Raw genomic sequence first — 21,532 nt, 5'->3', positions numbered from 1 at the left:
TTTAAATGCTGGGGGCTGCCAGGACGTGAGGCCTACCTAGACTTTAGATCTGAATTTGAATGTACTTGTGAACTAACTTCATTTCCTACTTCTAAATTCATTCCTAAATTCACTACTTACATGAATCCTGTAGTTGGGCATTTTGGGACTTCGATTGTGGGCATTGTTTTGTGTCCAGACCAGCAGCAGGTGGTGTGCATTTGCTGGAAAGGCATCGAAGACCTCCGATATGCTGCATCTCCTGATGTGTGTCTCCCTCAAGTGTCTGTCAGCAAATGCCTGCTAGACACCCCATTCCAAGCTGATTGTGACATCACGGTACATGCATCATAGAACAGGCATGCTAGAACATGGGTCTTCAACCTGCGACCCTCCAGCTGCTGTGGAACTACACATCCCAGCATGCCCTGCCTCAGTTTTAGCATACCTTAATAGCAAAACTGTGGCAGGGCATGCTGGGATGTGTAGTTTCACAGCAGCTGGAGGGCCACAGGATGAAGACCCATGTGCTAGAGCCAAGCCGCAGGTACATTGAATGCTAGCAAGCTGAATATTTAAATCCTTTTTGTTCCGCAGCATTCCAATGTGGAAGATTCCATGGAACCAGAGATCCTTCCATTGAGAAGGACATGCTGCCTGGATGACTACACTGTGCAAATTAAATCACGGAGCCAGTTGGTTTGTGGGTGGCTCTGGTGACTGGGTGGTTGGGTGGGTGGTGTGTCGGAGGTGGAGCACATGCAAATGATTGTGTATCATCCAGCTAGTGAGAGAGAAAACTCATGCAGGAGTGTGCCTGCTTGTCAGTGGGTTATGCACCTTGCCAGACGTCAAATCTACATAGAGCAGCTGGAGGGGACAAGAGCAGGTTTGCAAAATATAGATAGAAGAGCATATATGCTGGCACATTCTCCATGATTGTGACAGCTTATGTTTTGGTGCACTGCACTTTCCTCCACTAAGTTTTAGCCATTTTTGTTAAGCTCAAGTGTAGTTGCTTCTCTGCCTTTTGGCTGTGATCTTGTATCGTGGTTGAAGGGTCTGCTGGAGGGAGGGATTGTTTTCTTCATTGGCGAAAGACCAAAGATATTCCAGGATGGAAGGCTTGGGAACACTATCCGTTTTTCAGTTGTGGAAGAGCACAGAGGTCGGATTGGACTACATTCTATAGTAAAGGATACCTTTCTATTTATTGCCCCTCCCCTTATATGTGTCTGTGTTACAATAAAGCTTCGGTCTTGTGATTCCCTCACCCTCTTACACTCCACACACATAGCCTTATTAACTGTTGTATTATTGTATAGTTTAAATGTATAGTGCAGTTCATGATTTATAGTGTAGGCCATAGTTGCCAATTCAGTTTATAACAAGCGGAATTGGGCTTGTTTTTTCTTCTGGTTGCTTATTTTTTGGGGTGGTTGCTTGTTGCTTGTTTTTGGGCTTATAATTTTTTTTGCTGCTTGTTTTTGGGCTTCTTTTGTTTTTAGGTATCACTGATACCGACTTCCAGAGATAATTAGTCATTCATCCATATAACACAGATCCTCACACAGACATACTGTAGGTGAGATGTTGTGGATGAATAGAGTCTTAAAGAAATGATGAGTCATTCATTATGTCTATTGTTGCCGACTGCCGGTTGTGTGTATTCAGTAGGGCTAATTTGTTTTTAACAATGACAACAACAAAGACACTGACCAGACACACAACAGTGAAGCAATTTAGGACCACTTTATGTGGTATTCTTTATGTCAGATATGGTTTAAGACGCTTGGGTATTTGTTGCAAGGATTTTTAAACCAACTACCAATATGCTTCAGCGCTTCAACTCAGGAATATATAACATGGAAGCTTCTATAGACGATGGAGACAGCTCAGATGAATTTGCTTATATCCATTTTACATAAAACCTTTGTAATTCAGTGTGCTATGTACTTTACCTCGCAGTATGCCATCTGCAATGCACTTTACTTCACACAGTGTGCCATGCACTTTACCTCACACAGTGGGGGTCATTCCGAGTTCGCTCGCTAGCTGCTTTTAGCAGCATTGCACACGCTAGACCGCCGCCCTCTGGGAGTGTATCTTCGCTTAGCAGAATTGCGAACGAAAGATTAGCAGAATTGCGAATAAATAATTATTTTCAGTTTCTGAGTAGCTCGAGACTTACTCCTACACTGCGATCAGCTCAGCCCGTTTCGTTCCTGGTTTGAAGTCACAAACACGCCCTGCGTTCGGACAGCCACTCCCCCGTTTCTCCAGACACTCCTGCGTTTTATCCTGCACACTCCCAGAAAACGGTAAATTTCCGCCCAGAAACACCCACTTCCTGTCAATCACACTCCGATCACTTCAATGATGAAAATTCTTCGTTCGGACGTGAGTAAATCTACTAAGTTTTGTTCTAAATTACTTAGCGCATGCGCACTGCGTACCATACGCATGCGCATTTTTGCCTTAATCGTTCCGTTGCAAAAATCGGCAACGAGCGAACAACTCGGAATGACCCCCAGTGTGCTATCTGCAATACACTATACTTCACACAGTGTGCCATGCACTTTACCTCACATAGTATGCCATCTGCAATGCACTTTACTTCACACAGTGTACCATGCACTTTACCTCACAGTGTGCCATCTGCAATGCACTTTACCTCTCAGTAATTCCTTTGTTATTTATTGAATTGAGTTACTATTTAATATTTATATATGCATTTATTATTTTGAATTGTCTTAATAATCTTTTGTTTTGTTACCTTGATTTGGCCTCTTAATTTATTTAATAGAAGTACAAAGTTGGATGTTGTAAGATTATTTGTTTTATCTTTCCATAGAATAAATATTTCACAGTGAATACAAATGACCACAGATACAGTATATACAGTTGGCAATTTTCACTTGAGATTTTTCTTTAGAGGAAACATGAAAGCATAGTATCTTAAATTCACAACTCTAACTATAATATTTATAAAAATTCCAGTATTCTTTAAAAGCCAGTTTTGTGCTGATAAATATCATTGTAAAGACCTTAAAGGCAGATTATATAAATAATTATATGTATTTTAATAAGACAAACAATAATGTCTGTTTATATATATATATATATATATATATATATAAAAAAACAACAACCTTGAGTTGGGCTTTTTTTGGGGCTTTTTAGGATTGGTTTGGGCTTGTTTTGGGCTTATTTTTCAGTCATCGGTTGCTTGTTTTCCATTTCAGAGTTGGCAACACTGGTGTAGGCTGGCCTGTGCTGTAGTTCTTGAACTGTACTATACCGACAGCATTTGTATTGTGTTTTGGCTGTGCTGCAACACAGTACTTATGTGTGTAATGTTTATGTATGTTTTTTTGCTTCTTTATGTCAATAAAGACTGCTTTTTCAATCCAATATCTGAAAACAATCAATGTTTATCTTTGATGGCAATAGAAGTGGTATGATATTTGCTGCTTTTGAAAGGCAATATCTGATATGTCCCCTATCTGGGAACCATATATTAAATGGCTTTTCAGAAAAGGAAGATGGTAGAAGAGCTTTCAGTACTCGTTGGACCGATGCACATTTCCTATTCTAGCCTCCAAAAACAGATTCAGTTGCATTTTCCAGTGTGTTTTAAATGCGCCTTTGCAAATGTCTTACATCGACAAACTTATTTAGTACTATTTTGCAAATAGGGTTACATTGTTGCAACATTGTGTTCCCTAATTGCTTGATTTTTTAAATGCAACAATTGATAAAGACACCTGATAACTGCTCTGTGGAGTCTTATTTTGCGTCTACTTCTTATCTACATTTAATTCCCTACCTCTAATCAAGGCATTTTTAAATGCTGGGGGCTGCCAGGACGTGAGGCCTACCTAGACTTTAGATCTGAATTTGAATGTACTTGTGAACTAACTTAATTTCCTACTTCTAAATTCATTCCTAAATTCACTACTTACATGAATCCTGTAGTTGGGCATTTTGGGACTTCGATTGTGGGCATTGTTTTGTGTCCAGACCAGCAGCAGGTGGTGTGCATTTGCTGGAAAGGCATCGAAGACCTCCGATATGCTGCATCTCCTGATGTGTGTCTACCTCAAGTGGCTGTCAGCAAATGCCTGCTAGATACCCCATTCCAAGCTGATTGTGACTTCACGGAACATGCATCATAGAACAGGCATGCTAGAACATGGGTCTTCAACCTGCGACCCTCCAGCTGCTGTGGAACTACACATCCCAGCATGCCCTGCCTCAGTTTTAGCATACCTTAATAGCAAAACTGTGGCAGGGCATGCTGGGATGTGTAGTTTCACAGCAGCTGGAGGGCCACAGGATGAAGACCCATGTGCTAAAGCCAAGCCGCAGGTACATTGAATGCTAGCAAACTGAATGTTTAAATCATTTTTGTTCCGCAGCATTCCAATGTGGAAGATTCCATGGAACCAGAGATCCTTCCATTGAGAAGGACATGCTGCCTGGATGACTACACTGTGCAAATTAAATCAAGGAGCCAGTTGGCTTGTGGGTGGCTCTGGTGACTGGGTGGTTGGGTGGGCGGTGTGTCGGAGGTGGAGCACATGCAAATGAATGTGTATCATCCAGCTAGTGAGAGTGAAAACTCATGCAGGAGTGTGCCTGCTTGTCAGTGGGTTATGCACCTTGCCAGACGTCAAATCTACATGGAGCAGCTGGAGGGGACAAGAGCAGGTTTGCAAAATATAGATAGAAGAGCATATATGCTGGCGCATTCTCCATGATTGTGTCAGCTTATGTTTTGGTGCACTGCACTTTCCTCCACTAAGTTTTAGCTGTTTTGGTTAAACGCAAGTGTAGTTGCTTCTCGCCCTTTTGGCTGTGATCTTGTATCGTGGTTGAAGAGTCTGCTGGAGGGATTGTTTTCTTCATTGGCGAGAGACTGAAGATATTCCAGGATGGAAGGCTTGGGAACACTATCCGTTTTTAAGTTGTGGAAGAGTTGAAAGACCGGATTGGACTACATTCTATAGTAAAGGATATCTTTGTATTTATTAATCCTCCCTTTATATGTGTCTGTCTTTCAATAAAGCTTCGGGCTTGTGATTCCCTCACCCTCTTACACTCCACACCCATAGCCTTATTAACTGTTGTATTATTGTATTGTTTAAATGTATAGTGCAGTTCATGATTTATAGTGTAGGCTGGCCTGTGCTGTAGTTCTTGAACTGTACTATACCGACAGCATTTGTATTGTGTTTTATCTGTGCTGCAACACAGTACTTATGTGTGTAATGTTTATGTATGTTTTTTTGCTTCTTTATGTCAATAAAGACTGCTTTTTCAATCCAATATCTGAAAACAATCAATGTTTATCTTTGATGGCAATAGAAGTGGTATGATATTTGCTGCTTTTGAAAGGCAATATCTGATATGTCCCCTATCTGGGAACCATATATTAAATGGCTTTTCAGAAAAGGGAGATGGTAGAAGAGCTTTCAGTACTTGTAGGACCGATGCACATTTCCTATTCTAGCCTCCAAAAACAGATTCAGTTGCATTTTCCAGCGTGTTTTGGATGCGCCTTTGCAAATGTCTTACATCGACAAACTTATTTAGAACTATTTTGAAAATAGGGTTACATTGTTGCAACATTGTGTTCCCTAATTGCTTGATTTTTTAAATGCAACAATTGATAAAGACACCTGATAACTGCTCTGTGGAGTCTTATTTTGTGTCTACTTTTTATCTACATTTAATTCTCTACCTCTAATCAAGGCATTTATAAGTGCTGGGGGCTGCCAGGACGTGAGGCCTACCTAGACTTTAGATCTGAATTTGAATGTACTTGTGAACTAACTTCATTTCCTACTTCTAAATTCATTCCTAAATTCACTACTTACATGAATCCTGTAGTTGGGCATTTTGGGACTTCGATTGTGGGCATTGTTTTGTGTCCAGACCAGCAGCAGGTGGTGTGCATTTGCTGGAAAGGCATCGAAGACCTCCGATATGCTGCATCTCCTGATGTGTGTCTCCCTCAAGTGGCTGTCAGCAAATGCCTGCTAGACACCCCATTCCAAGCTGATTGTGACACCACGGTACATGCATCATAGAACAGGCATGCTAGAACATGGGTCTTCAACCTGCGACCCTCCAGCTGCTGTGGAACTACACATCCCAGCATGCCCTGCCTCAGTTTTAGCATACCTTAATAGCAAAACTGTGGCAGGGCATGCTGGGATGTGTAGTTTCACAGCAGCTGGAGGGCCACAGGATGAAGACCCATGTGCTAAAGCCAAGCCGCAGGTACATTGAATGCTAGCAAGCTGAATATTTAAATCCTTTTTATTCCGCAGCATTCCAATGTGGAAGATTCCATGGAACCAGAGATCCTTCCATTGAGAAGGACATGCTGCCTGGATGACTACACTGTGCAAATTAAATCAAGGAGCCAGTTGGCTTGTGGGTGGCTCTGGTCACTGGGTGGTTGGGTGGGTGGTGTGTCGGAGGTGGAGCACATGCAAATGATTGTGTATCATCCAGCTAGTGAGAGAGAAAACTCATGCAGGAGTGTGCCTGCTTGTCAGTGGGTTATGCACCTTTCCAGACGTCAAATCTACATGGAGCAGCTGGAGAGGACAAGAGCAGGTTTGCAAAATATAGACAGAAGAGCTCTCCAGCCTAGTTTGCTGTCTGTTTCCACTTCTCTTTTCTTGAGCCGCTCCCTTCTATGCCCTTGCGCACTATCCTGACTTCTCCCATCTGCTTACTTTGTGCCTTCCAACGCACAATGCGAACTACAGGTAGTGCTGCAGGGCCCACACCCTTTTACTTGCCATACAGAGCAGCTCTGGAGCTGTTACAGTGCCCAGCTTCTGCAAGAAATCAGCTTGAATGCTTCAGGGGCTGGGGCATAGCCAACATGAGCCCCACACCGAAGGAGGGTGGAGGTGTTTAATGCGAACTAGGGGTCATCCAAGCGCCGCAAAAGGCCGCCATGCCCTGCACGCCCCTTTTCTCTTTTCATATGCAGACGAGGGTTGAAGCCAACTTTGACCCACTGCTTGGATGACATCACCATATGCAAATCCATCTGCTGCAGGCCTTCCCCCAGGAATGCTTGCACTAGTTGTTGCATTTGGTTTATTGTTTGGGGGTGCTTCAGTATTAGGCAGCCTTCTGCCCTCCCATGTTCATCTGAAAATATGTGTTCTCCCTGCAGTTGTTGTCCCCAGATGAGAGTTCCCTTGTGCTGCCTCAGTTGAATCTCCTTTACTTGACAGAGATGTGCCTGAGCAGCGGCCCTCCCCAGCTCTATCCCAAATCATACTTATTTTGCATAGGAGATACCATGCTCATGAAGATTGTTCTCCCAGGTTGAGGTTCATTCATTGCATTCTGGGTATGCTGACCCCTGTGATTTCCCCAAATGTGGAAAACTTGACTGCATTATTTGTGGTAGTGGGGGACTGTGTTTGTGCTTTCCTCTGGTCAGCTCTGGTAAAAGTCAGATTTCTTTGTCTCAGATCTTCCTCTAGCCTTGTTCTTCTTTCGAGAGTTCCCTTGTGCTGCCTCAGTTGGATCTCCTTCACTTGACAGGGGGGTGCCCGAGCTGCGACCCTCCCCAGCTCTAGCCCAACTCCTACTTACCTGCCAGGTGAGATACTATGATCATGTAGGTGCTACTCCCAGGGCAAGGCTCACCCATTGCACTCTGGGTGTGCTGCCCCTGTGATTTCCCCAAATGTGGGAAACTTGACTGCATAATTTGTGTTTCCCCTGGTGGGCTCTTGTATAATTCAGATCTCTATGTCTCAGGTCTCTCTCCAGCCTAGTTTGCTGTCTGTTTCCACTTCTCTTTTCTTGAGCCGCTCCCTTCTATGCCCTTGCGCACTATTCTGACCTCTCCTGTCTGTATACTTTGTGCCTTCCAACGCACAATGCAAACTACAGGTAGTGCTGCAGGGCCCACACCCTTTTACATGCTTTACAGAGCAGCTCTGGAGCTGTTACAGTGCCCAGCTGCTGCAAGAAATCAGCTTGAATGCTTCAGGGGCTGGGGCATAGCCATCATGAGCCCCACACCGAAGGAGGGTGGAGATGTTTAATGCGAATTAGGGGTCATCCAAGCGCCGCAAAAGGCCGCCATTCCCTGCACATCCCTTTTTTCTTTTCATATGCAGACGAGGGTTGAAGCCAACTTTGACCCACTGCTTGGATGACATCACCATATGCAAATCCATCTGCTGCAGGCCTTCCCCAGGAATGCTTGCACTAGTTGTTGCATTTGGTTTGTTGTTTGGGGGTGCTTCAGTATTAGGCAGCCTTCTGCCCTCCCATGTTCATCTGAAAATATGTGTTCTCCCTGCAGTTGTTGTCCCAAGATGAGAGTTCCCTTGTGCTGCCTCAGTTGAATCGCCTTTACTTGACAGAGATGTGCCTGAGCAGCGGCCCTCCCAAGCCCTATCCCAAATCATACTTATTTTGCATAGGAGATACCATGGTCATGAAGATTGTTCTCCCATGGTGAGGTTCATTCATTGCATTCTGTTTATGCTGACCCCTGTGATTTCCCCAAATGTTGGAAACTCGACTGCATTATTTGTGGTAGTGGGGGGCTGTGTTTGTGCTTTCCTCTGGTCAGCTCTGGTAAAAGTCAGATTTCTTTGTCTCAGATCTTCCTCTAGCCTTGTTCTTCTTTCGAGAGTTCCCTTGTGCTGCCTCAGTTGGATCTCCTTCATTTGACAGGGGGGTGCCCGAGCAGCGACCCTCCCCAGCTCTAGCCCAACTCCTACTTACCTGCCAGGTGAGATCCTATGATCATGTAGGTGCTTCTCCCAGGGCAAGGCTCACCCATCGCACTCTGGGTGTGCTGCCCCTGTGATTTCCCCAAATGTGGGAAACTTGACTGCATAATTTGTGTTTCCCCTGGTCGGCTCTCGTATAATTCAGATGTATTTGTCTCAGGTCTCTCTCCAGCCTAGTTTGCTGTCTGTTTCCACTTCTCTTTTCTTGAGCCGCTCCCTTCTATGCCCTTGCGCACTATCCTGACTTCTCCCGTCTGCTTACTTTGTGCCTTCCAACGCACAATGCGAACTACAGGTAGTGCTGCAGGGCCCACACCCTTTTACTTGCCTTACAGAGCAGCTCTGGAGCTGTTACAGTGCCCAGCTGCTGCAAGAAATCAGCTTGAATGCTTCAGGGGCTGGGGCATAGCCAACATGAGCCCCACACCGAAGGAGGGTGGAGGTGTTTAATGCGAACTAGGGGTCATCCAAGCGTCGCAAAAGGCCGCCATGCCCTGCACGCCCCTCTTCTCTATTCATATGCAGATGAGTGTTGAAGCCAACTTTGACCCACTGCTTGGATGACATCACCATATGCAAATCCATCTGCTGCAGGCCTTCCCCCAGGAATGCTTGCACTAGTTGTTGCATTTGGTTTGTTGTTTGGGGGTGCTTCAGTATTAGGCAGCCTTCTGCCCTCCCATGTTCATCTGAAAATATGTGTTCTCCCTGCAGTTGTTGTCCCCCGATGAGAGTTCCCTTGTGCTGCCTCAGTTGAATCTCCTTTACTTGACAGAGATGTGCCTGAGCAGCGGCCCTCCCCAGCTCTATCCCAAATCATACTTATTTTGCATAGGAGATACCATGGTCATGAAGATTGTTTTCCCAGGGTGAGGTTCATTCATTGCATTCTGGGTATGCTGACCCCTGTGATTTCCCCAAATGTGGGAAACTGGACTGCATTATTTGTGGTAGTGAGGGACTGTGTTTGTGCTTTCCTCTGGTCAGCTCTGGTAAAAGTCAGATTTCTTTGTCTCAGATCTTCCTCTAGCCTTGTTCTTCTTTCGAGAGTTCCCTTGTGCTGCCTCAGTTGGATCTCCTTCACTTGACAGGGGGGTGCCCGAGCAGCGACCCTCCCCAGCTCTAGCCCAGCTCCTACTTACCTGCCAGGTGAGATACTATGATCATGAAGGTGCTTCTCCCAGGGCAAGGCTCACCCATTGCACTCTGGGTGTGCTACTCCTGCGGTTTCCCCAAATGTTGGACACTTGACTGCATAATTTGTGTTTCACCTGGTCGGCTCTTGTATAATTCAGATCTCTTTGTCTCAGGTCTCTCTCCAGCCTAATTTGCAGTCTGTTTCCACTTCTCTTTTCTTGAGTTGCTCCCTTCTATGCCCTTGCGCACTATCCTGACTTCTCCCGTCTGCTTACTTTGTGCCTTCCAACACACAACGCAAACTACAGGTAGTGCTGCAGGGCCCACACCCTTTTACTTGCCTTACAGAGCAGCTCTGGAGCTGTTACAGTGCCCAGCTGCTGCAAGAAATCAGCTTGAATGCTTCAGGGGCTGGGGCATAGCCATCATGAGCCCCACACCGAAGGAGGGTGGAGGTGTTTAATGCGAACTAGGGGTCATCCAAGCACCGCAAAAGGCCGCCATGCCCTGCATGCCAATTTTATCTTTTCATATGCAGACGAGGGTTGAAGCCAACTTTGACCCACTGTTTGGATGACATCACCATATGCAAATCCATATGCTGCAGGCCTTCCCCCAGGAATGCTTGCACTAGTTGTTGCATTTGGTTTGTTGTTTGGGGGTGCTTCAGTATTAGGCAGCCTTCTGCCCTCCCATGTTCATCTGAAAATATGTGTACCTCCTGCAGTTGTTGTCCCCAGATGAGAGTTCCCTTGTGCTGCCTCAGTTGAATCTCCTTTACTTGACAGAGATGTGCCTGAGCAGCGGCCCTCTCCAGCCCTATCCCAAATCATACTTATTTTGCATAGGAGATACCATGGTCATGAAGATTGTTCTCCCAGGGTGAGGTTCATTCATTGCATTCTGGGTATGCTGACCCCTGTTATTTTCCCAAATGTGGTAAACTTGACAGCATTATTTGTGGTAGTGGGGGACTATGTTTGTGCTTTCCTCTGGTCAGCTCTGGTAAAAGTCAGATTTCTTTGTCTCAGATCTTCCTCTAGCCTTGTTCTTCTTTCGAGAGTTCCCTTGTGCTGCCTCAGTTGGATCTCCTTCACTTGACAGGGGGGTGCCCGAGCAGCGACCCTCCCCAGCTCTAGCCCAACTCCTACTTACCTGCCAGGTGAGATACTATGATCATGAAGGTGCTTCTCCCAGGGCAAGGCTCACCAATTGCACTCTGGGTGTGCTGCTCCTGCGATATCCCCAAATGTGGGAAACTTGACAGCATAATTTGTGTTTCCCCTGGTCGGCTCTCGTATAATTCAGATCTCTTTGTCTCATGTCTTTCTCCAGCCTAGTTTGCTGTCTGTTTCCACTTCTCTTTTCTTGAGCCACTCCCTTCTATGCCCTTGCGCACTATCTTGACTTCTCCCGTCTGCTTACTTTGTGCCTTCCAACGCACAATGCGAACTACAGGTAGTGCTGCAGGGCCCACACCCTTTTAGTTGCCTTACAGAGCAGCTCTGAGCTATTACAGTGCCCAGCTGCTGCAAGTAATCAGCTTGAATGCTTCAGGGGCTGGGGCATAGCCAACATGAGCCCCACACCGAAGTAGGGTGGAGGTGTTTAATGCGAACTAGGGGTCATCCAAGCGCCGCAAAAGGCCGCCATGCCCTGCACGCCCCTTTTCTCTTTTCATATGCAGACGAGGGTTGAAGCCAACTTTGACCCACTGCTTGGATGACATCACCATATGCAAATCCATCTGCTGCAGGCCTTCCCCCAGGAATGCTTGTACTAGTTGTTGCATTTGGTTTGTTGTTTGGGGGTGCTTCAGTATTAGGCAGCCTTCTGCCCTCCCATGTTCATCTGAAAATATGTGTTCTCCCTGCAGTTGTTGTCCCCAGATGAGAGTTCCCTTGTGCTGCCTCAGTTGAATCTCCTTTACTTGACAAGGGAGGCATTTTGGATTTTTTCTTTGGGTACCCTTACACCTGATGGTCTGAATGAGAGCATCGAACTGAACAACATTGGCAGTCTCTGAAGATTTTATCTATTGATTTACCTAATATATTATTTATTGAATATCCATTTATTGTATGTTTAATAAATAAACAAAATTATTAGAAGTAGCTATTTTGGAAACAGCTTTCCTCTTAGGATGAAACTGTATAATCCTGTTGTGTGTGTTCCTTTAAAGTTCTTTAGTAAAATCCACTAGTAATGATGAACATCAGATTTCTTCCTCCATCCTCTTTTTACACTTTCTCTTGGTTCTATATATATATTTTTTTTTTCTATTTTTTTTTTCCCCCTCCTTCTCCCAAAAGGCCCCCCTCCCTCCCCCCCCCTCCCTGTTTTAAATTTTAAAATCTTTAAATATTTAAATCTTCGAATCCTTAAATTGTCTGTTTAATATTTATTTTTTCTTCAATTCTTTTTGTTGTTTAAACAGCAATGTAGTTATTCCAGTGGTTAAAATAATGAAATATAGAAATAATATTAACAAAAATTAAAGGTAAAAATGAATTGATAGAATGATCCCATTAAAAGTAAATAAATAATATGGATGTTAAGCTGAGCGGGTTGGATTCGAACATGGGACTAGCTGCATAGAGTGCATTTGATGTTTCCCCTGCGCCACAAGAACTGCTTTAGTAGTGGCATGGATTTATGTTACCCTAAAAGGTTTTATATAAGTAAATGGGGATCCTTAGTGCTGAGTCTCTGAATTATGTATATGTGATTATAGATATGAGGTATTGATTGAAAGATTATAGGTTAATCTGTATATAGATTATATATTTTCTGTTATTTTTTAAACCACCTTGTTGCTTATTTTATTATTATTATTTTTAATCACCATGTTGCTTATTTTTATATTATGAAATGCCTTTATATGTGCAATTGCAATTAGAAAGTTGTTCCATATGTGAGTCATTACATGTATGCATCCAATTAGTACATGTATGTATCCAATCAACTAATTAGTAATGCTATTGGTCCGGTGCATTTTAAAAAGAGCCTGCTAGGCTGCTGATGTATCCTCTGACGAAACCGCTCTTGGATAACAGCGGAGAAACGCGTAAGAAAGGTGATTACCGGACACTCTGATTGCTGAGATATAAGCCCGTTCATGAACGAGCTACATCACGGCGGACGTCTGATGTAAAGACAGCGGTGAAGGGGAAAAAGCAATTTGAGACCGAGCAAAAGGAGGTCTCTACCCCACGGCAGGGAGAAATATCCCGACCGCGAGTGCCAATAAGATCCAGCCACGGTTAACGGGGGTCGTAGCATACCGCTGTGTTTCACCAACCATCACAGCGCTCTCCCCCTGTTTTCTTTCATTACTCACGTGAGTTACATATGAACTTTAACTGCAGTAAATAATAAGAATTTACTTACCGATAATTCTATTTCTCATAGTCCGTAGTGGATGCTGGGGACTCCGTAAGGACCATGGGGAATAGCGGCTCCGCAGGAGACTGGGCACATCTAAAGAAAGCTTTAGGACTATGTGGTGTGCACTGGCTCCTCCCCCTATGACCCTCCTCCAAGCCTCAGTTAGGATACTTTGCCCGGACGAGCGTACACAATAAGGAAGGATTTTGAATCCCGGGTAAGACTCATACCAGCCACACCAATCACACCGTACAACCTGTGATCTGAACCCAGTTAACAGCATGATAACAGAGGAGCCTCTGAAAAGATGGCTCCCAACAATAATAACCCGATTTTTGTAACAATAACTATGTACAAGTATTGCAGACAATCCGCACTTGGGATGGGCGCCCAGCATCCACTACGGACTATGAGAAATAGAATTATCGGTAAGTAAATTCTTATTTTCTCTGACGTCCTAAGTGGATGCTGGGGACTCCGTAAGGACCATGGGGATTATACCAAAGCTCCCAAACGAGCGGGAGAGTGCGGATGACTCTGCAGCACCGAATGAGAGAACTCCAGGTCCTCCTCAGCCAGGGTATCAAATTTGTAGAATTTAGCAAACGTGTTTGCCCCTGACCAAGTAGCTGCTCGGCAAAGTTGTAAAGCCGAGACCCCTCGGGCAGCCGCCCAAGATGAGCCCACTTTCCTTGTGGAACGGGCTTTTACAGATTTTAGCTGTGGCAGGCCTGCCACAGAATGTGCAAGCTGAATTGTACTACAAATCCAACGAGCAATAGTCTGCTTAGAAGCAGGAGCACCCAGCTTGTTGGGTGCATACAGGATAAACAGCGAGTCAGATTTCCTGACTCCAGCCGTCCTGGAAACATATTTTCAGGGCCCTGACAACATCCAGCAACTTGGATTCCTCCAAGTCCCTAGTAGCCGCAGGCACCACAATAGGTTGGTTCAGGTGAAAACGCTGGAACCACCTTAGGGAGAAACTGAGGACGAGTCCTCAATTCCGCCCTGTCCGAATGGAAAATCAGATAAGGGCTTTTACAGGATAAAGCCGCCAATTCTGACACGCGCCTGGCCCAGGCCAGGGCCAACAGCATGACCACTTTCCATGTGAGATATTTTAACTCCACAGATTTCAGTGGTTCAAACCAATGTGACTTTTGGAACCCAAACTACATTGAGATCCCAAATTGCCACTGGAGGCACAAAAGGAGGCTGTATATGCAGTACCCCTTTTACAAACGTCTAAACTTCAGGGACTGAAGCTAGTTCTTTTTTGGAAGAAAATTGACAGGGCCGAAATCTGAACCTTAATGGACCCCAATTTCAGGCCCATAGACACTCCTGTTTGCAGGAAATGTAGGAATCGACCCAGTTGAATTTCCTCCATCGGGCCTTACTGGCCTCGCACTACGCAACATATTTTCGCCAATTGCGGTGATAATGTTTTTGCGGTTACATCCTTCCTGGCTTTAGATCAGGATATGGATGACTTCATCCGGAATGCCTTTTTTCCTTCAGGATCCGGTGTTCAACCGGCATGCCGTCAAACGCAGCCGCGGTAAGTCTTGGAACAGACAGGGTCCTTGCTGGAGCAGGTCCCTTCTTAGAGGTAGAGGCCACGGATCCTCCGTGAGCATCTCTTGAAGTTCCGGTTACCAAGTCCTTCTTGGCCAATCCGGAGCCACGAATATAGTGCTTTCTCCTCTCCATCTTATCAATCTCAGTACCTTGGGTATGAGAGGCAGAGGAGGGAACACATACACTGACTGGTACACCCACGGTGTTACCAGAGCGTCTACAACTATTGCCTGAGGGTCTCTTGACCTGGCGCAATACCTGTCGAGTTTTTTAATCATGTGGACGACTTCTGGGTGAAGTCCCCACTCTCCCGGGTGGAGGTCGTGCTGAGGAAGTCTGCTTCCCAGTTGTCCACTCCCGGAATGAATACTGTTGACAGTGCTATCACATGATTTTCCGCCCAGCGAAGAATCCCTGCAGCTTCTGCCATTGCCCTCCTGCTTCTTGTGCCACCCTGTCTGTTTACGTGGGTGACTGCCATGATGTTGTCCGACTGGATCAACACCGGCTGACCTTGAAGCAGAGGTCTTGCTAAGCTTAGAGCATTGTAAATGGCCCTTAGCTTCAGGATATTTATGTGAAGTGATGTATCCAGGCTTGACCCTAAGCCCTGGATATTCCTTCCCTGTGTGACTGCTCACCAGCCTCGCAGGCTGGCATCCGTGGTCACCAGGACCCAGTCCTGAATGCCGAATCTGCGGCCCTCTAGAAGATGAGCACTCTGCAACCACCACAGGATGGATACCCTTGTCCTTGGTGACAGGGTTATCCGCTGATGCATCTGAAAATGCGACCCGGACCATTTGTCCAGTAGGTTCCACTGGAAAGTTCTTGCGTGGAATCTAACGAATGGGATTGCTTCGTAGGAAGCCACCATTTTTACCCAGAACCCTTGTGCATTGATGCACTGAGACTTGGTTCGGTTTTAGGAGGTTCCTGACTAGCTCGGATAACTCCCTGGCTTTCTCTTCCGGGAGAAACACCTTTTTTCTGGACTGTGTCCAGGAACATCCCTAGGAAACAGAAGACAAGTCGTCGGAACCAGCTGCGATTTTGGAATATTGAGAATCCAATCGTGCTGCCGCAACACTACCTGAGATAGTGCTACACCGACTTCCAACTGTTCCCTGGATCTTACCCTTATCAGGGAATCGTCCAAGTAAGGGATAACTAAAATTCCCTTCCTTCGAAGGGATATCATTTCGGCCATTACCTTGGTAAAGACCCGGGGTGCCGTGGACCATCCCTACGGCAGCGTCTGAACTGATAGTGACAGTTCTGTACCATAACCTGAGGTACCCTTGGTGAGAAGGGTAAATTTTGACATGAAGGTAAGCATCCTTGATGTCCCGAGACATCATGTAGTCCCCTTCTTCCAGGTTCGCAATCACTGCTCTGAGTGACTCAATCTTGAATTTGAACCTCTGTATGTAAGTGTTCAAAGATTTTAGATTTTAGATTTAGAATCGGTCTCACCGAGCCGTCTGGCTTCGGTACCACAATAGTGTGGAATAATACCCCGTTCCCTGTTGCAGGAGGGGTACCTTGATTATCACCTGCTGGGAATACAGCTTGTGAATGGCTTCCAAAACTGCCTCCCTGTCAGAGGGAGACGTCGGTAAAGCCGACTTTTGGAAACGGCGAGGGGGAGACGTCTCGAATTCCAATATGTACCCTTGAGATATTACCTGAAGGATCCAGGGGTCTACTTGCGAGTGAGCCCACTGCGCACTGAAATTCATTGAGAACGGGCCCCCACCGTGCCTGAGCTTGTAAGGCCCTAGCGTCATACTGAGGGCTTGGCAGAGGCGGGAAAGGGTTTCTGTTCCTGGGAACTGGCTAATCTCTTCAGCCTTTTTCCTCTCCCTCTGTCACGAGCAGAAAAGAGGAACCTTTTGTCCGCTTGCCAACAAAGGACTGCGCCTGATAATACGGCGTCTTATTTTGAGAGGCGACCTGGGGTACAAACGTGGATTTCCCAGTTGTTGCCGTGGCCACCAGGTCTAAAATACCGACCCCAAATGTCCCCTTTCAAAGGCAATACTTCCAAATGCCGTTTGGAATCCGCATCACCTGACCATTTTACTGGTAGAATTGGACAACGCACTTATACTTGATGCCAGTCGGCAAATATTCCGCTGTGCATCATGCATATATAGAAATGCATCTTTTAAATGCTCTATAGGCAATAATATACTATCCTTATCTAGGATATCAATATTTCCAGTCAGGGAATCCGACCATGCCAACCCAGCACTGCACCTCCAGGCTGAGGCGATTGCTGGTCGCAGTATAACACCAGTATGTGTGTGAATACATTTTTGGATACCCTCCTGCTTTCTATCAGCAGGATCCTTAAGGGCGGCCATCTCATGAGAGGGTAGAGCCCTTGTTCTTACAAGCGTGTGAGCGCCTTATCCCCCCTAGGGGGTGTTTCCCAACGCACCCTAACCTCTGGCGGGAAAGGGTATACAGCCAATACTTTTTAAGAAATTATCAATTGTTATCGGGGGGAAACCCACGCATCATCACACACCTCATTTTATTTCTCAGATTCAGGAAAACTACAGGTAGTTTTTCCCTCACCGAACATAATACCCCTTTTTGGTGGTACTCGTATTATCAGAAATGTATAAAACATTTTCCATTGTCTCAATCATGTAACGTGTGGCCCTACTGGAAATCACGGTTGTCTCTTCACCGTCGACACAGGAGTCAGTATCCGTGTCGGCGTCTGTATCTGCCATCTGAGGTAACGGGCGCTTTAGAGCCCCTGACGGCCTATGAGACGTCTGGACAGGCACAAGCTGAGTAGCCGGCTGTCTCATGTCAACCACTGTTTTTTTTTTTTGTTTTTTTATACAGAGCTGACACTGTCATGTAATTTTCAACAGTACATCCACTCAGGTGTCGACCCCCTAGGTGGTGACATCACTGTTACAGACACTCTGCTCCATCTCCACATCATTTTTCTCTTCATACATGTCGACACAAACGTACCGACACACAGCACACACACAGGGAATGCTCTGATAGAGGACAGGACCCCACTAGCCCTTTGGGGAGACAGAGGGAGAGTATGCCAGCACACACCAGAGCGCTATATATATATATACAGGGATAACCTTATATAAGTGTTTTTCCCCTTATAGCTGCTGTATGTTTTAATACTGCGCCTAATTAGTGCCCCCCTCTCTTTTTTTAACCCTTTCTGTAGTGTAGTGACTGCAGGGAAGAGCCAGGGAGCTTCCGTCCAACTGAGCTGTGAGGGAAAATGGCGCCAGTGTGCTGAGGAGATAGTCTTCGCCCCCTTTTCGGCGGCCTTATCTCCCGTTTTTCTGTATATTCTGGCAGGGGTTAAATGCATCCATATAGCCCAGGAGCTATATGTGATGTATTTTTTGCCATGTAAGGTATTTTTATCATGTTTTATTGCGTCTCAGGGCGCCCCCCCCCAGCGCCCTGCACCCTCAGTGACCGGAGTATGAAGTGTGCTGAGAGCAATGGCGCACAGCTGTGCGCTACCTTATTGAAGACAGGAACGTCTTCTGCCGCCGATTTTTCCGGACCTCTTCGCTCTTCTGGCTCTGTAAGGGGGCCGGCGGCGAGGCTCCGGGACCCATCCAGGCTGGGCCTGTGATCGTCCCTCTGGAGCTAATGTCCAGTAGCCAAGAAGCCCAATCCACTCTGCACGCAGGTGAGTTCGCTTCTTCTCCCCTTAGTCCCTCGATGCAGTGAGCCTGTTGCCAGCAGGTCTCACTGAAAATAACAAACCTAAACTAAAACTTTCACTAAGAAGCTCAGGAGAGCCCCTAGTGTGCACCCTTCTCGTCAGGCACAGAAATCTAACTGAGGCTTGGAGGAGGGTCATAGGGGGAGGAGCCAGTGCACACCACATAGTCCTAAAGCTTTCTTTAGATGTGCCCAGTCTCCTGCGGAGCCGCTATTCCCCATGGTCCTTACGGAGTCCCCAGCATCCACTTAGGACGTTAGAGAAAAGAGGCGTTGGTTACAACTGTTGCTGTTCATCCACAAGAAGGAATTTAATGTATCAATTACAATTGGAAAGTAACGTGTAACCCTGATTTAGGGTTTAAACAACACTTATACTGAGGTAGTTATAATATGGTGACTAAAATGGAGTATAAGCATATATATTATTCATATAAAAGTTAATGGATGTTGTAATACTGTATGCATGTTGTGAGGTAAATAATACAGTTCACATATATGTAATTGTATGTACATTGATGTAAATGTAGTGGTGAATACAATGAAGGCTTATTTTATGGTTTCACAGTGTATCTAAAGGGTTAATGTCCTTGTGCTCCTAACTGTCAATCACCTAGTGAGGTGATTGCCAGTGGGCGGGGCATCACCTCAGAGTGGGTCATGTGACTACTAGAGAGGAGTGGAGAGGTGCTGTGAGTGTAGCTGAGAGAGAGACTGCATATCCCTTGGTGAGAGGACATAGTTTTTTGCTGCTCCGGCCGTCGCCCGCATTAGAGCTGAGCGGTATACATTGCGGCGGCCGGAGGGGGCTTAGTGTGTGAAGCCAGAACAGGGCTTCCTTACTGTAAAGGTGGTGACAGCAGCATTGAGACTCAGAACTGTTCATAGAACCCAAGATCAGCGCTAGTCAACTCACCCAGCAGTATTGGAAGGGCACATCTGTGACAGGGACACAGAGAGGGTTCCTTCCTACCTATTACCGGCACAGACTCTGACAGCCACAACAAAGAAGCCAGGACCAGCAGCAGAGGCTCCATTCTGTGTGGCTGTAAGTGTAAGGGAGGAGTCGGGGGAGCATCCTGCAGCAGCATCACTAGATGGTAGAAGTGTGAGTGCATAATCCAGCCATTTATATTACCCCTACACTAAGCACAGCAAGCCATAGGTGACTATTGTACATAGTCAATTTCATATTGGGACTAAGTACTCCAGGGCTAGGCCGCAATAATGGCTATTAAGCAGGAGGATAGTAATGGGTCACAGTAGTCAGAGTGACCTATAATTACAGTTCCATGTATGGCTTAATCATAGTGCTAAGGAGAAGGTAGAAAGCACTGGGTATATATATGTAACAGGAGGAGTGGAGTGAAACTTGAACTGTTTAACGCTTCATAAATAGTTTTAAAACTCCCCCATATATCAGCATCACATCAGTCAAAGGAGAGCCAGAGACATTGTTCCGCAGCGCTAAATAGAAAGTAACACCCTAAAGCTGCCACCTAATGTGTGTATTTATGCCCCTGAATTAGCAGAATTAGAGTCAAGGACATTAAAGGTAGCCATACTACAGTGACATTGGATGGATGTTAAAGCCTCTTAGCCACAAAGGATTAGAATATCATCCCGATTCAAGGACTAGCTTGTGGCACTTTAATACAACTGTGTTATATGTATATTCGTGAACCCGTAAGAAGGACTGACACGTAAGAGACTATTAGTTATAAAGTTAAAGGATTTGAGCTCGCTGTGACTATGATAAGAGAAACCATCTCTTGCAGATATATTTAATATAGACTCATCCTAAGAGACAACAATAATTTGAGGCATACAGGAATCGAAAAGCTATATATGCTCTGAAATATAGAAAGCATCAGCTACTTCAAATGGACACAAGGACGCAGCATAACAAAGGTTTATCATACCAGCTTCTTAGGAGTTTAGTTTAATACTGGACAACTACAGTAACATTTTTACTGAGGAAAGGATACAGATTCCTTGGTAATCAACTGTTGATGTTACTATCTATGAGCTAAATAGATACTTTCTGTTATCTGCCAAGGAGGAACTATAAGTAACCTTATAGGAGAAAGTAATCGCTACCATAAGTAGACTGAGCCAAACATCTTTCTCTTTAACTGAAGGGAGAACTGATAGTTGATACTAAAACATAGTGTCAGACATTCTGTATTAACTGCTGTTATTTTTAGGAAGTTTATGGGCCCTTATAGTGCACTATCATATTAAGAGTACCCGGGTCACTCTAACACCTAAGGGTGTCTTGAAAAGAAAAAGGATTTGTTGTATTGCATGCAGGTACTGTGTATAGGCCTAATTGACAGGCTGTTAGCATGGATTAATGACTTAAAGGGGAATGTGTAATTGATGAAATGTTAATGTATACTTAATCCATTTGGTACTGGTCATTAAAGTGTTATACTTTCCATGTGTGTCTGGTCCGTCTGGAAGTTGATCTGAAGATCCTGGAAGAAAGAGACAGGTATATTAGATAATATATCTATGATATAAGGGAATCATCCCCTAAGGATAGAGATCAGGCTTACTCAAGCAAGCCTTAACGGTAGTTAAATACTACACATAGCTTGAGTGGAGGCACAGCTATTAGGTAACCATCCCTTAATAGAATACATAGACAGCTCTCGTTCAAGGTAATGAGGGTAGGGTTACATTTGGAGGCACCGCGTGAGATAGAAGTTACACTCAGGCCCTGTTACACCACAGGTGTCAGCTGCCATTAATTATTATTGATAAAGTCCTCACATCCCTAAAAATAAAATACAAATATGGGAAAGAAGCAAAGGAACAGGGAGAAGGTTGGACATAAAGCCATTGCTGTATCAGTTGGGAGAGTTGAAGCCATTAGAGAATGTAAAAGTATGGACAAACAAGAGTACCGTAAGGGACCA

The 21,532-nt window shown here is 45.2% G+C and overlaps 8 non-coding genes across 8 annotated transcripts; all 8 read left to right on the top strand.

Moving 5' to 3' along the window:
• The first annotated feature begins 7,287 nt into the window (after positions 1-7,287).
• Positions 7,288-7,451, top strand: LOC134986368 (U1 spliceosomal RNA). The gene has a single exon (XR_010192261.1). It is a non-coding gene; the product is annotated as a U1 spliceosomal RNA (small nuclear RNA).
• A 152-nt stretch (positions 7,452-7,603) lies between these two features.
• Positions 7,604-7,766, top strand: LOC134986453 (U1 spliceosomal RNA). The gene has a single exon (XR_010192328.1). It is a non-coding gene; the product is annotated as a U1 spliceosomal RNA (small nuclear RNA).
• Positions 7,767-8,436: 670 nt separating this feature from the next.
• Positions 8,437-8,600, top strand: LOC134986386 (U1 spliceosomal RNA). Its single transcript, XR_010192278.1, has one exon. It is a non-coding gene; the product is annotated as a U1 spliceosomal RNA (small nuclear RNA).
• A 152-nt stretch (positions 8,601-8,752) lies between these two features.
• LOC134986472 (U1 spliceosomal RNA) lies at positions 8,753-8,915 on the top strand. Its single transcript, XR_010192343.1, has one exon. It is a non-coding gene; the product is annotated as a U1 spliceosomal RNA (small nuclear RNA).
• A 671-nt stretch (positions 8,916-9,586) lies between these two features.
• LOC134986375 (U1 spliceosomal RNA) lies at positions 9,587-9,750 on the top strand. Its single transcript, XR_010192267.1, has one exon. It is a non-coding gene; the product is annotated as a U1 spliceosomal RNA (small nuclear RNA).
• Positions 9,751-9,902: 152 nt separating this feature from the next.
• On the top strand, positions 9,903-10,065 carry LOC134986463 (U1 spliceosomal RNA). The gene has a single exon (XR_010192335.1). It is a non-coding gene; the product is annotated as a U1 spliceosomal RNA (small nuclear RNA).
• Positions 10,066-10,736: 671 nt separating this feature from the next.
• LOC134986388 (U1 spliceosomal RNA) lies at positions 10,737-10,900 on the top strand. The gene has a single exon (XR_010192280.1). It is a non-coding gene; the product is annotated as a U1 spliceosomal RNA (small nuclear RNA).
• Positions 10,901-11,052: 152 nt separating this feature from the next.
• Positions 11,053-11,215, top strand: LOC134986475 (U1 spliceosomal RNA). Its single transcript, XR_010192345.1, has one exon. It is a non-coding gene; the product is annotated as a U1 spliceosomal RNA (small nuclear RNA).
• Positions 11,216-21,532: the final 10,317 nt, after the last annotated feature.

The sequence above is a fragment of the Pseudophryne corroboree genome (genome assembly GCF_028390025.1).
Source record: "Pseudophryne corroboree isolate aPseCor3 chromosome 7 unlocalized genomic scaffold, aPseCor3.hap2 SUPER_7_unloc_3, whole genome shotgun sequence".
Taxonomy (NCBI): domain Eukaryota; kingdom Metazoa; phylum Chordata; class Amphibia; order Anura; family Myobatrachidae; genus Pseudophryne; species Pseudophryne corroboree.
Note: the sequence above shows the minus strand (reverse complement) of the source record. Positions and strands in the feature narration are given on the sequence as shown.